The sequence below is a fragment of the Cygnus atratus genome, chromosome Z, assembly GCF_013377495.2.
Source record: "Cygnus atratus isolate AKBS03 ecotype Queensland, Australia chromosome Z, CAtr_DNAZoo_HiC_assembly, whole genome shotgun sequence".
NCBI classification, from domain to species: Eukaryota; Metazoa; Chordata; class Aves; order Anseriformes; family Anatidae; genus Cygnus; species Cygnus atratus.
In genome coordinates this window covers 12854305-12869190 of record NC_066396.1, presented here as the reverse complement: position 1 = coordinate 12869190, position 14886 = coordinate 12854305, and the positions used below count along the sequence as shown (strand labels likewise).

General features: G+C 40.5%; 1 protein-coding gene across 7 annotated transcripts in view; it reads right to left on the bottom strand.

Moving 5' to 3' along the window:
• NIPBL (NIPBL cohesin loading factor) overlaps positions 1 to 14886 on the bottom strand; it is a 166613-nt gene that overhangs the window by 130800 nt on the left and 20927 nt on the right. The window contains exon 1 of one of the 7 annotated variants that reach the window (XM_035563747.2): positions 9919 to 10079. The exons of the other annotated variants lie outside the window; for them this stretch is intronic. The gene's annotated coding sequence lies outside the window, so the exon portion shown is untranslated. Of the gene's footprint in view, positions 1 to 9918; positions 10080 to 14886 lie in introns of those variants that run through there. 7 annotated transcript variants of the gene reach the window in all.

Below are 14886 nucleotides of genomic sequence, written 5' to 3'. Positions count from 1 at the left end.
TAGCTCCAACCCCCTGCCATGGGCAGGGACACCTCCCACCAGACCAGGTTGCCCAAAGCCCCATCCAGCCTGGCCTTGAGCACTTCCAGGGATGGGGCAGCCACAGCTTCTGTGGGCAGCCTGTGCCAGGGCCTCACCACCCTCACAGTAAAGATTTTCTTCCTAATATATAATCTAAATCTACCCTCTTTCAGTTAAAAACCATTACTCCTCGTCTCCCCCTTACTATCTGCCTGAGTAGATGTTGCTCTCCATCTTTTTTTATAAGCATCCTTTAAGTATTGAAAGACTTCAATATGATCTCCACAGAGAGCCTCCTTTAGTGCAGAGAACACCCCCAGCTCTCTCAGCCTTTCTTCACAGGAGTGGTGCTCCATCCCTCAGATCAGCTTCGTGGCCCTCCCCTGGACCCGCTCTAACAGCCCCACAACCTTCCTGTGCTGGGGGCCCCAGCCCTGGACGCAGCACTCCAGGTGGGGCCTCACAAGGGCAGAGCAGAGGGGCACAATCCCCTCCCTCCACCTGCTGCCCACCCCTCTGTAGGTGCAGCCCAGGACGCAGTTGGCCTTCTGGGCTGCAGGCACACACTGCTGGCTCATGTCGAGCTTTTGTCCACCAGAGCCCCCAAGTCCTTCTCTGCAGGGCTGCTCTCAGTGGGTTCTTCTCCCAGTCTGTGCTCATGTCTGGGATTGCCCTGACCCAGGTGCAGCACCTTGCACTTGGACTTGTTGAGCCTCTTTCAGTTCACATGGGCCCACTTCTCAAGCTTGTCCAGGCCCCTCTGGATGGCTTCCCTTCCTTCTGTTGTATCGACTGCACCACTCAGCTTGGTGTCATCTGCAAATTTGCTGAGGGTGCACTCGATCCCACTGTCTCTGTCACTGATAAAAATATTAAACAGCCCCGGTCCTGCGACAGACCCCTGAGGGACACTGTGCATCACTGGCGTCCACCTGGACGTAGAGCTGTTGACCAAAACTCTTTAGTGGTGGCCATCAAGCCAATACCTTATCCACCTGATGGTCAACCCCTCATATTCTTCTCTCTCCAATTCAGAGATCAGGATGGCATGTGTCAAAGGTCTTGCAGAAGTCCACGTAGATGACATCAGTCAGTCCTCCTTTGTCAACTGATGCGGTCACTCCATCAGAGAAGGCCACCAGACTGGTCAGGCACGATTTACCCTTGGTGAAGCCATGCTGGCTGTCTCAGATCACTTCCTTGTCCTGCATGTGCCTTGACACTGCCTCCAGGAGGATCTGCTCTATGATCTCCCCAAGCAGAGGTGGGGCTCACTGGTCTGTAGTTCCCCAGGTCCTCCCTTCCAACCTTTCTAAAAATTGCAGTGATGTTTCCCTTTTTCCAGTCACCAAGGACCTCACCTGACTGCCACAACTTTTCAAACATGATGGAGAGAGTCTTGGCAACTCCATCAGCCAGCTCCCTCAGGACTCTGAGTCTCAGCTTCTTCATCTTTGATGAAGAACTCATATAAATCTTTACTCTTAGCATTCTTGCTGCTTCATTCCAAACATGTATGTTAACATTGCCATCATCATTTGGCATGATATATATGACAATCTGATAGGTAAATAAGACAAATCACACCAATAACAGGTGAAGACTGAAAAAAAGAGTAATGGTCAGTCATTCTGTGATCCATAAGTCTACATCTCTCTTCTCTCTGACACTAATTCTTACAAGAGAAATGTTTCACTCTCAACTACATATCTAGATTTTCCACTTTTTTGAAACATCCTCAACAGATAGCAGGATATGTTTACAGCAGAGAAAATACAGCACCCCCAGCACATAGAGAATGGTCTTTAGTTCAATTAATAATGCCTCACAGTTAAGAGGCTAAAAAGAAAAGTAAAATAGAGGTCAAATTGTTTCCTCTTAGATCTTGGTTGAAATGATAGAAAAGCATTATGACGTCTCCTGCTTAACACTGCAACACACAAACAGTCCTGTTTGCATCAGTGTAATTTCTTTAAATACGCAATATTTTAAAAATCCAAGCTTTGAATGGCTGTGCTTTCTAGAAAGCATCAAGGTGCTTTAAAACCATGTTTAAAAATCATCAGTTATTGGTAATTTGCTGTTCACGTTTTACAAGTTGCATCTAAGAGGCATAACAGCACGAGCATATATTGCATAGCTCCAAACAATTAAAGTGATTTATCTTTCAAAGTACCTTGCTAAGTAGAAGCGTTAAGTAATAGAAGCCTTCCCTTTTCCCCACCAAAATAAGATTTACATGTTTTAATTTTATTTTTTTCCTTAAATAAGCTCCTCTTTCTGATGTCTTCCTTCCAAGTCAGTGGTCCATGTGCCAAGATTTTTTTCATTGAAAACTTCACATTAAAGTATCAGTTGTTTGAGAAATCTACTACTCACTTGGCAAGAAAAATTTCATCACCGGTTCCTGCAACGAGAAACCATGTACCTAGTTCTGCTGAAATTATCATATGGTACATGCATTGCACAAGGTGTTATTTCACACAGGAAAGCAAGAAATAGGAAGGAAAAGGACATATGAATTAGGAGACAGTAAAGAGGCATCAAATCCTACAGGTCTTGGGCTTTTTCAGCAGCAGAAAACTACTCTGTTCTCCCACCTAATCCTCTCTTACAAATGTCAGACAGCCCTTGCGTGTTTTTCAATGAATTCCCATCACAGATACCCCCTCAACCCTGCAAAAAATGGTACCGCTGTAAGTAAGTAAATGCTGCCAGAATGAAATAAATGATGAGACAAATTTAAAAGGTACACGGAGTGAATTTTACATGGCTTCTTCTGAGATGGACATCCACTAGATCACCCTAATTTCTTGGAGAAATTAAAGAAATTGAAATATATTTTTCCTTGACTGTCAAACCAAAACACACTTTTATTATACCACTTAAAGCTAACTTTAAGAATGTATTTCAGTCCTCCACCTTTGCTAAGGCACCATAAACTTCCAGCATGAAATTTACTTGTGCACTGTATAGTAAGGACTTTCCAAAAATCCATGGTAGTCAGGGAGAGGATTGTGGATGATGGCAGTGGTCTAGCAAGATTATGCAATGCAAAAGATTATGGGGAATACACTAGGGATCAGAAAGTGTTCAGAAAAGCACAGGGCGCTGTGGGGCTTTTTTTGGTGTGTGCTAAAGGGCAGCAGTTAATAAATTCAGCATTTCCATGTTGCATGCAGGAAAATTATATTCACACTTTCCCCCAAAATAAAAGTTCTTCAACCTGCACTTAAATGACCTGCATTACAAAAATAATAACAAAAAAATATATAGCTAGAATAAATACAATCAATACCATCTGTTTGTAGGTGTAGATGTTGAAAACTTTAGACATTACCTACCTACTAGCAAAGGATAATTTTTGATGGAGGGATGGAAGAAGGCTTTACCCTTTAACACTCTAGAGCTTTATTTAAGCTGAGATATGTTTCCCACAGTATCTGTGTACTCACTCTTGGAGGATACAAGCTTATCCCATCACCTTGAAGTTATATTTACATGTGTTTTCCACAGTTCAAAGGGTTTCATGTCACAGGATATGAAATTTAAAATAAAAAGGACTCAGTTCCTTTCTAGTGACCTGGAAGTGCTATGACTCCGCACACTGATTAATTCACCTGGTATCACCTGAATGAGGTTTACATATTTAACTTCCAAAGAAAGGGTTAGATACCTCATTTAAATCGCTAAAGCTTTGTTTCTTACATCAATTAAAAAAAACAAAAAAAAAAAAACTAAAAATCTAAACTGCTAGAGTAGGTATTATTTTAAACAGTCAAAATAAATCTGTAACAGAAAAAAAGCGTGAACAACGTCCAAAATAAGGAATCTCTGTGCAACCAAATTATTGTTTCTTAGAAAATACTAGAAAGATACAATTTTAAATACTGCTATGAGGTGAGAGGAAACTTTACAATCTAGCAGATAGTGAAGAGCCTCAAATTGCTTTGTCTTCACTGCTGAACAAGATGGGTTTCAGGGGCTACAGGAACTGATTTCAGGAACAGAAAGAGGTATAAGGAGATAGTGATGATGCTATACAGGAATATGCACATCCATCAAATTACTTGATTTTTTAAAAATTATTTTTATTTAGTTTATGTTAATAGGAAGGAAGCAACATGATTTTTATTGAGAGCAGCGCTGAGGAAAAGGACTTCAGGGTGTTGGTTGGTGAGAAGCTCAACGTGGGCTGGCAATGTGTGCCTGCAGCCCAGAAAGCCAACCGTGTCCTGGGCTGCACCAAAAGCAGTGTGGCCAGCAGCGTGATGAAGGGGATTGTCCCCCTCTGCTCTGCTCTCTTGAGACCCCACCAGGAATCCTGCACCCAGCTCTGAGGCCATCAGAACTAGGAAGACACGTAAATATTAGAACAAGTCCAGAGGAGGGCCATGAAGATGATCAAAGGGCTGAAGCACCCCTCCTATGAAGAAAGGCTGAGGGAGCTGGGGTTGTTCAGCCTGGAGGAGAGAAGACTCTGGGGAGACCTTATAGTGGCCTGCCAGTGCCTAAAGGGGGCCTGCAGGAAAGCTGGGGAGGGACTCTTTGTCAGGGGGTGGGATGATAGGACGAGGGGGAACGGCTTTAAACTAAAACTGGGGAGATTTAGATTATACATTTATAAGAAATTCTTCACTCAGAAGGTGGTGAGGCCCTGGCACAGGCTGTCCAGAGAAGCTGTCATGCCCCATCCCTGGCAGTGCTCAAGGCCAGGCTGGATGGGGCTTTGGGCAGCCTGGTCTGGTGGGAGGTGTCCCTGCCCATGGCAGGGGGTTGGAATTAGGTGGTCTTTAAGGTCCCTTCCAACCCAAACCATTCTGGGATTCTGTGATTTCAACATTCCTCTCCCAAAGATGTTCCAGCCCTGAGTTAGATAAAACTGCATGAAAATAAACTTTAAGTGTGGACCACATAAAATATGCCCAAACTATACTCAACTGAAGCTTCGGCTAGCGGAAAAACAAACAAACAAACAAACAAACAAAAAAAAACCAGCCAAGACATTCCTTTCCAGACACGGCTACCATTTCATGAAAATCACACATGCAAATGTCCAAGTAAGCCTATTAAAAAGTCTCTGCACATGTACAATGTAACATCCTCTACCCTATAAAAAGTACATCTCAGCTCTTCAAAACAACAGCATGAGACTGAACGAAATTAGTTCATACATATTTTTCAACAGTGCTGATTCAGAAAACTTGCTCTCTACAAGTGATTATTTTTTTCAAGGAAGACTTCATGCAAAGTGACATGCAAAGTGACAAGCAAAAAAACTGCAGGGGGTATTACGAAGGAAAGAAACTGGTCTCCCAAATGCAGTCTAAGGTGTCCTCAAATGCACATAACAAGTATTTCAAAAGAAGAGAATCCATCACAATGTATAGCCTTCAACTTCTCCTGTACGTCCACAAAGTTCTACTTGACTTCAAAGCTCTCACAATTTATTCTTTTGATTAGCTAAGTGAACGAGGGAAAGGATGTAGATGGCTACCTAGATTTCAGTGAGGCTTCTGACACGGCTTCCCTCAGCATCCTCCTGAAGAAACTGGCTGCTCAAGGACTGAATGCGTATATGCTTTGTTGAGTTATAAAACTGGCTGGGTGGCTGGACTCAAAGAGTCGTGGTGAATGGAGCTAAATCTACCTGGGGGCCAGTCATAAGCGGTGTCCTTGAAGGCTTAGTACTGGGGCCAATTCTCTTCAATACCTTTATCGATGATCTGGATGAGGGGACCAAGTGCACCCTCAGTAAATTTGCAGATGACAGCAAGTCGGGTGGGAGTGTTGATGTGCTTGAGGGCAGGAAGGGTCTACAGAGGGATCTTGATAGCCTGGATTGATGGGCCAACACCAACTGCATGAGGTTCAACAAGGTTAAGTGTTGAACAATAACAACCCCACTACAGGCTGGGAGAAGAGTGTCTGTAAAGCTGTCTAGCAGAAAAGGACCTGAGGGTATTGGTCAGTAGCCAAGAGCATCCTGGCTTGTATCAGAAATAGTGCAGTCAGCAGGACCAGGGAAGTGATTGTCTCCCTGTACTTGGCCCTGATGAGGCCGCACCTCGAGTACTGTGTTCAGTTTTGGGACTCTCACTACAAGAAGGACATCGAGGCCCTGGAGCATGTCCAGAGAAGGGCTACGAAGCTGGTGAAGGGCCTGGAACACAAGCCCTACAAAGATTGACTGAGGGAACTGGGGTTGTTTAGTCCGGAGAAGAGGAGACTCAGGGGAGACCTTCACAATTATCTTAAAGGAGGTTGTAGCGAGGTGGGGATCATGCTCTTCTCCCTAGCACCAAGTGATAAGACAAGGGGAAATGGCCTCAAGTAGTGCCAGGGGAGGTTTAGGTTGGATATTAGGAACAGTTTCTTCACTGAAAAGGTTGCGTGGCATTGGAATAGGCTGCCCAGGGAAGTGCTTAAGTCACTGTCCCCAGAGGTCTTCAAGAAATGTGTAGATGTAGCATGGTTTAGCGGTGGACTTGTCAGTACTAGGTTAAAGGCTGGACTAGATGATCTTAGAGGTCTTTTCGAACCTGAACGATTCTATGATTCAATGATCACAGTTATTGTACATTTTAATTACTGGCCATGATCCTGAGGCACCCAGATTCAATGTTCTATGCAGGAAAGCAACAATGCAAGCTTCAAAACAATTAAACCATATATAAAAGTGAACATACCGTGAGCAGATAGACTATCTACAAAGCCTTGAGATAAGGAGGAGAAGGAGAGCAAAAAAAGGAATCAAAGCCACTACTTTCAATTTTAACATCCCTACTTACTCTAAAATAGGGATTTTGGCATAAACAGAACAGAATTGATATTTAGGTGGTAAACTACTTAAGTTTCTTAATTGTTTAACAAAATGTAATGGGTAATCAGAAAGGAAGAGGTAATAGAGCATTAGTTGCATTGGCAAATAATGAAATCAAAGACCATAAAGACTGAAGAAACGGTAAAGACCTCTGCAACATGGATGAGATCTTAGGCTTTAATACACCAAAAATCAGACAACAGAAACCACTGTGAAACAAATGCAACACAAAGAAACATGAGATATAAAAAATATCATTGAAATATTTGACTAATTATATTGACTCAATTATAATAATGTGCTTTTCAGAAAGAAGCATCTCTCAGAGCTTATTCCATTTTACAAATTAGAATACGAAATTATTTTGTCTTATGATTCATGTCTGCTCTTACACAATAGGTGCACAATTTCTAATTGCAGTAAGTGTAACTTCTCCAGTAATTCTGGTTGGACATGTAAGTCATTTAAAAGTTTGGGAGTAATATTACTACCCTTCTGAAAAGTGAAACAGAATTAGTAACGACCATGAACAGCCAGGATCTCAGTGTAAGATTTCTTCTGAGCCACCAAACCTTTTATCCATTGCAACTAAAACATGCAACTTCTCCATGCAACTAAAATGTTGTCTTCAAAAACCTCTATGAAATTAAATGATAGATCCTTTAATTTTTTATTATCTACTTAAGTTCAATTTCCGAACAAAGCACCAATCGATTTCTTATCTCTTCTGATAAAGAATCAAGTGTCTCCTTAGGTTTGATGCCGATTGATTTATAGTGTAAGCTCCGTGCTACATCTTTCAGGTATCAATTATCTACGGATTAACAAAATGTTAAATCCTTCCAACTTCTGAGGAGATAATCCCCAGGATTCTTGCAATAATAAATGTCTATCCTAAAAACCACCACACTGCCTGAGAAGAAGCCTTCTCTGGGTGTGGTTAAAGCCACCAGAAATATTTTAAGTCGATAAATTCAGATATCCACTTATGATTGCATTAAAAAAAAAAAAAAAGTCTCCATATGTTAAGTAACCAAGATAAAAACTATGCACAATCCTTTTATACTTATTTTACACGCCTCCTACTGGTTTCTGCTGGAATTCCTGCCTCTCAAAGCTAAACAAATACTCACCTTTGCAAAACTAAGCATGACAGTTCTGTGGTTATATTGTTTTTATCTAACTACTGAGTAAACCAAGATTCTATTTCAAATGTTAGCTACAGAGTTTCTGCATGCAAAGAATTACACTATCAACTGCTGGACTGATGCTTTGTTCTGCCTGTATGACACTGAGATGTACTGACATTGACACAACTGAATATTCTACTAGATAATAGAATAATAATCTACTAGATAATAGAATAATAGAATAATAGAATATTCTAAAATAATATTCTATTATTTTGTACTTCTGACATTAGTTCAGCGATACTTTGTACACAAGAAACTATAGAATTGACCAGTAATCAGCACAGATTGATAATTTTATGGTTTTCCCCTTTACCAGATTAATAAGGACTAAATCAAAAACAGCTTCTTGCATTTTAAATATTCTAACATAACTGAAGAAAGATTTCAAGAATACAGTATAGCTTTATCACGTTGGAAATGCAAACACAACACAGCATTTGCAATTCAACCTTACGTGACACCTAAGCTGGATTTGAACTATGGATGGGACAGACGATAATGACAGTGGTGAGTATCTACCAATGATTCATGAAGATTTTGGATATGAGGGAAGACACTGTTAGTGAATCCACAAGCCTTAAGTCATCTGCTCCCCCAAAAAATTAGCTGTTGTGCATTGCAGTCAAAACATCTCAACCTTCACCTTGCGAATGCCACGAAATTCATTCTTGCTCAAATGCTGGGAAGTATTTCAAACACGGTGAGAACCTGAAGCACTTGCTTTTTTGCACAGAGTAAGAAAAAAGATAGGCAAGTCAGTTTGCCTTATAAATTACCGTTTGCTACCAAAGAAAACTCAAGTAGTCACTTCTGCAGATGTGAAGCAGAATGGATTTTTACCACATATTGAAGAGTTTAAGGCAAAAACGTACAAGTTGAGCAGAATTGTGTAGGTAAAAACATAACTAGAATAATGGAAATTAATGTCTTCATAATTCAGAAATGTTTCTCTATTGTAAACTCTATATTATCACAACCTACAAGGGATTCTTATTATTTCAGAAAGCAAGTGGGAATTAAAAAACTTTATTTCTGCAAAACTGCTTGGGGGGGGGGAGGGAGGAGGAGGAGGGCAGACCATTTTGCTCTGTAAGTGTACCTCCTAGTAAGAAAGTAGCCTAAAATTGCAAGATCTGCTGTCTCAAAGTGGTATCTCAGTACTTCCACAGGAGTATAAAACAACTGATGTTTAAAACCTGTAATCTGAGAACTCTGGAACACTTTATCATAGAATCCAAATATTTTGCCAAGGATGAAAAGAACTAAAGCTTTATCATCAGAAGCTCTAGAAATGGCACAAGACACTTGCTTCTCTCTGCTTTCTTCTCTGCTTCTCTCCCTGTTATAGAGAGATACAAAGATCAAATCGAGCTCTTCCACATGCAGCAGAATGAACTAGAACTTGTACAGATTTGTATCCTGCACTCACTAACTTGAACTTCACTCTTTAACCCTTATCTATCAGGTTTCAGATATACTATATATAGATACACAACATCTTTCTTATTCCTAGCTCAGTGCTTACATGGATGCTGGTCAGTGCTACCAAGTTATGACTCAGTTATGACTGAGTTTATTCTCAGATAACATGGCAGGGGAGGACTGTTTAGGACTTAAACCATATTCACTCAAGACAACCTTCATGAAGCCTGTAATAACACATTTTCTTAAAAACCTAAGACTTGCACCCCTCTTCCAGATACAGCTGATACTGGCAAACAAACAAACAAAGGTTCAGAATTTGGTACTACTGCTTCTTTCTGTCAGAAATCAAGCTAAGGATTCACATAGTGCTAGGAATCACAATCTTAAGAAATATTTATCAGTAGATGAGGAAATACTACAGTGAATGCAATACAACAGTCAGCAAGTTGAACATACCAGCAGTTTAACTCCGAGTTAGAGCTGACTCATCAAATCCCTGATTCAAAAGAGCAGGGCTCACGATGAAATGTAGTTGTAATCCAGCATGTCAGGAAATGAAGGTGGTATATTGGGAGGAGTGGTGCTGCCATTCAGCGAGACCTGGACAGGCTGGAGAGCTGGGCAGGAAGAAACCAAATGAGATTTAACAAGAGCAAGTGTAGAGTCCTGCACCTGGGAAGGAACAACCGCACGTATCAGTACAGGCTGGGGGATGACCTCCTGGAGAGGAGCTCTGCGGAGAAGGACCTGGGGGTCCTGGTGGACAACAGGTTGGCTGTGAGCCAGCAGTGTGCCCTGGTGGCCAAGAGGGCCAATGGGATCCTGGCGTGCGTTAAAAGGAGCATGGCCAGCAGGTCAAGGGAGGTGAGCCTCCCCCTCCACTCTGCCCTGGTCAGGCCTCACCTGGAGTACTGTGTCCAGCTCTGGGCTCCCCAGTACAAGAAAGACAGGGATCTCCTGGAAAGAGTCCATTGGAGGGTCACAAAGATGATACGGGGCCTGAAGCATCTTCCCTATGAGGAAAGGCTGAGGGACCTGGGTCTGTTCAGCCTTGAGAAGAGAAGACTGAGAGGGGATCTTATCAATGTTTACAAATATCTGAAGTGTGGGAGAGAGAAGGATTTGGCCAACCTCTTTTCAGTGTTTTGTGGGGACAGGACAAGGGGCAATGGCCACAAGATGGACCACAGGAAGTTCCGCACCAACATGCAAAAGAACTTCTTCACAGTGAGGGTGACGGAGCACTGGAACAGGCTGCCCAGGGAGGTTGTGGAGTCTCCTTCTCTGGAGATATGCAAGGCCCGTCTGGACGCCTACCTGGGCAGCCTGCTCTAAGGAACCTGCTTTGGCAGGGGGGTTGGACCCGATGATCTCTCAAGGTCCCTTCCAACCCCTACAATTCTCTGATTCTGTGATAACCAACAGGTACCTAGAACACTAAAGTAATATAATCAAAGTCTCACCCAGACAGCACTTACTTGTAGCTTTACTTCACTGATACAATTGAATGTGCTAATACAAACTTCTAAACGTTGCAAAACTTGGAATTTTGTCCAGTTTTATATAAATTTTATGAACTTCTTTCTGTAAGTGCTACAAACTTAGAAGTTTGTTTTCCCCCCCTGCCCCCCCCCAGTCCAAATAACTCCCAACTAAATCAAAAAAACTTATGGGGAAAAAAGCACAACAGAAGCAGTTGGCACTTTGAATGTTTTCATACTTTTTCTACTGCCAGGGACAGAAATCATGTATCAATGATTGTAAGTGGTTCAGGCACGATGAGTAATACTATCTGAAAATTTCTTTCTATTAAAACCAAGTAAAGAATAATGACACAGCCAAGTATCATGATGCTATTTACTCTATTTAATAAGTTGTTGGGATAGAGGAATTAAAGAAGTGTCTTTCTCTCCTCAGCTGAGGAGCTCTAATCTTGCTAGAGAGAGAAGAACGAATGCAAGGAAGATTCATCACCAAGTCCTTCACCTTTGTTATAGGGCTCCAGTCCAAGGTCGTAATGAAACTCTGGTTCTCTCCCATATTCGCACAGTATAGCTTTCGCTATCATAGCCAATGCATTCTTTAGCTCCCAGCATTCAGACTGAAATCATAATAAAAGAACGGGGCTCCAAAACTGAAATAGGAAGATCCTGATTCCTTCTTTGACTATCCATTCATTTGCCGAGTGATTTTGACCTAGTCAAATTCACTGCTTGGTACCTTAATTTTCCTTTTGTCTTTATCCCCTTAGTCTATGCTTCTTTAAAATTGAATAGACATTGAATGGTACACATGCTCAAGGCTCTAGGCACTTCTGCCACAAGCTAAACAGTCAAGAGAACACAATAATCCACAGACTCCCTTGTCTCCTTCACACACTTGTATTTCTAAAACTTATCAAACATCATCATTCACAAAAGCATTCACAAAGAAATATCCCCTCTGAAAAGTCCTGAAGAAGAGTCCTAAATGCAGTTTACAGATTTCACTATCTTGGACAAAAAAATGAAGTAGACAAGCCTTTGACACTAAGGAACATCCAATGCAAAAACTTCAGCAACAGAAACCGTTTTGATAAAAAGAACAAATAAAGCTTAGGGACATGGTTTAGTGGGTGATATTGGTACTAGGGTGATGATTGGACCAGATGATCTGGAAGGTCTCTTTCAACCTTAATGATTCTGTGATTTAGAAAGTAATTTTACCAAAACAAAGTCTTCACTACAATTTTGTGAATCAAAATGCCATTCTCATCTCTCAAACGTATCTCTTACAGCAGCATGACTTCAATCAGTGCTATCATTTATGATGGCAGGACACAATTTATTTTGTTTAATTCAAAGAAAAGGCAACATGCAGTGCAAGTAGGCTGTCTTTTCAAATGTCCACCTGTGAACACACCATCAAATCAGGTTCTTCCTTTCAAGCACACCACTTCTTTAGGTTCTGCATTATAATTGCACAAGTCCTTAAAAATGTTTGTTTCATTTCCACCTTAAAATACCTGAAAACCTATTAGCACCAATGATGAGAAAAGCGAGGGTGACAAATTCATCTCACCTTCCTGAAGCAACAATAACTACACTCCCAACAACAACGACAAAAGAAAATTTTAGCCATCAATGTAAAACTACAATGTTCATAATACACTTAAGAAATACATTTGAATAAATTAGATAACTTATAAAGTTCCTTGTTGAAGAAAGGTACAGTCTCAAACTACCTGGAGATGGAGGTGTAGCAGTGATTACCTAACACTGGCTGTACCTAAATACAGCAGTCCTATAATTTATATTTTTACATTAAATACATAATAAATTGTTAAACAACTTATTACACTATTTTTTTTTCAGATTAAAATTATTCAGAGTCACCTTATATTCCTATTCCATCTTATATTCTTGCATTTTATTTGCCTGTAGCTCCTTTATTTTCCAGATGTGAACCTTCCTGTAATATTTAGACAGCTTATTCATACCATCCCTCAACAACTCCCTAAAGATGGAGCTGTGGAACATATGCAGTTTACAGATTTGACAAATTTCAATTTAAAAAGCATGCTTACAAGCTCAGAAATGGAAACAGAGAAGAAAACCTTGGGAACTGTTGCATGAATAAATTAAATACTGAGTATCACTCAGTAAACACTGAACTAGTTGGATATGGAAGCCATGTACACAGGTTAATCCAGACTGCAGCACTGGTATGTTACACTGAAAATCTTCTCTTACAAAATAAGTTTTCACATAAAATTAAGCTGACATTCTTATTCTTCAAGCTGCAGCTTCCAAATCATTTTAAGTGGCCCTCTGTCACACTTGCTCCAGCTTGTCAGCATCTTTTTTTTTTTTTTTTTTTTTTTTTAAATGACCATGTCATTTACTTTCTGGTTTCAGATGACCCGTTTTGTCTTCACAGGCCACAACATACTTCATTTTTACACCTGTCTTCAGGGCATTTTAAGCTTACCTTTTCTTCTTGTCCCTTCAACCATGTTCCATCTCCATCCCACTACCTTACAGCTGCAAAACTTTTTTTTTCCTCATCAGATGCTACATATCTATTGTCTCATGCTGTGTTCCTTTCCACCTCCTCCACACTGTAAGTAAGGCCAGCTCCCTCTACCATTGGTAAATTAGACACTAACATCCAATGCTTTGGTTCTGACTTCCTAGATTCATTCCAATTATTGCAACATTTAGTTTTAGAATGCAATTACAGAGTTGAGGTAATGAGCTACTCTTTCACCGCTTTTGAAAACTGCTTACTTTGGGAATGAATTTTATTATTTTCCTGATGAATCTCTGAGTGAGTTTTAATTTTGTTCAGTGCAAGAACTGTGGACATCAAGACTTTCTCTATCCATATGTTGCCAGTATACTGGCTTGGGGCTCTTCTTCAGGCTACTGTGCATCAGCTAACTGCAGGTAACTGCATGCGACTTCCTGCACCTTTGCAACTGATAAATAGTAGAAGTGCAAATATGCCTCTGTCAATTCTGTCAAATATGAAAGAATTATGCTACCATGCATTGACAATTGAAGTTTAGCCCTTGAAAACATCTGTTTTATACATCGGAACACTTTCTGTTTCATTTAGTTTTGCATTAGCGTGGTTATTCTTATCAAAATATGTATTTCATAATTCAAGTTTGGACTAAAGAACAGACACAGAAGCAAGAGTCTGAATCACCCCACTGTTACTCATATATTTTTAATATAGACCTTTCACTATATAAATGAACTGAAATCTCTGAACACCTTTTGTGGAGAAAAGTCAGAGCAAAAAGTAGTATGTTGACAAATATTCATTGCATATTTTCTAAATTAAGGCATCAGAAAACAGGAAAAGTAAACAGAAATGAATGCATATATATAAACATTAAATGTAGCATGACCTGAGAATCAGAGATGCTGAGGGAAAGTAGTAGCACTAAAGATGCTCACAAAGTGCAGAATAAAGTTCCATACAACAGCTAAACTGTTTCAGTGGCTTACTGACACCAAAAGCTGCTGTTCTCAGAGCACTACTGCCAATTCATTGTTCACCTTAAAGAAAAAGAAAGATATGATACACAAATAAGAGTGTAAGAATGCGATGAACTAATGTTATACAGAATGGTGTTACTCAAGAGCTTTGTATTTTAAGTTTCTAATGCAATTAAGAATTGGACTGGGGAACAGGAAAAAAGTAATAATCGTTTCTTCATTTCCCTTTGCCTCCTCCCTTGCATTTTCAACCACTACAGCAAAAACAAATACGCTTCCTTCTCTACTACTGTTTCTACTGACAACTCCTCAAAAAAACTATTTTGCAAAATTCCTTCCTCAAATGCAAGCATTCTACGTATTACTGCTTTCCTTCTCTGATTTGTATTCCTTAGCCATGTTTCTTTCCAGGCTGTCCCCAGTGCTTCATACAAAG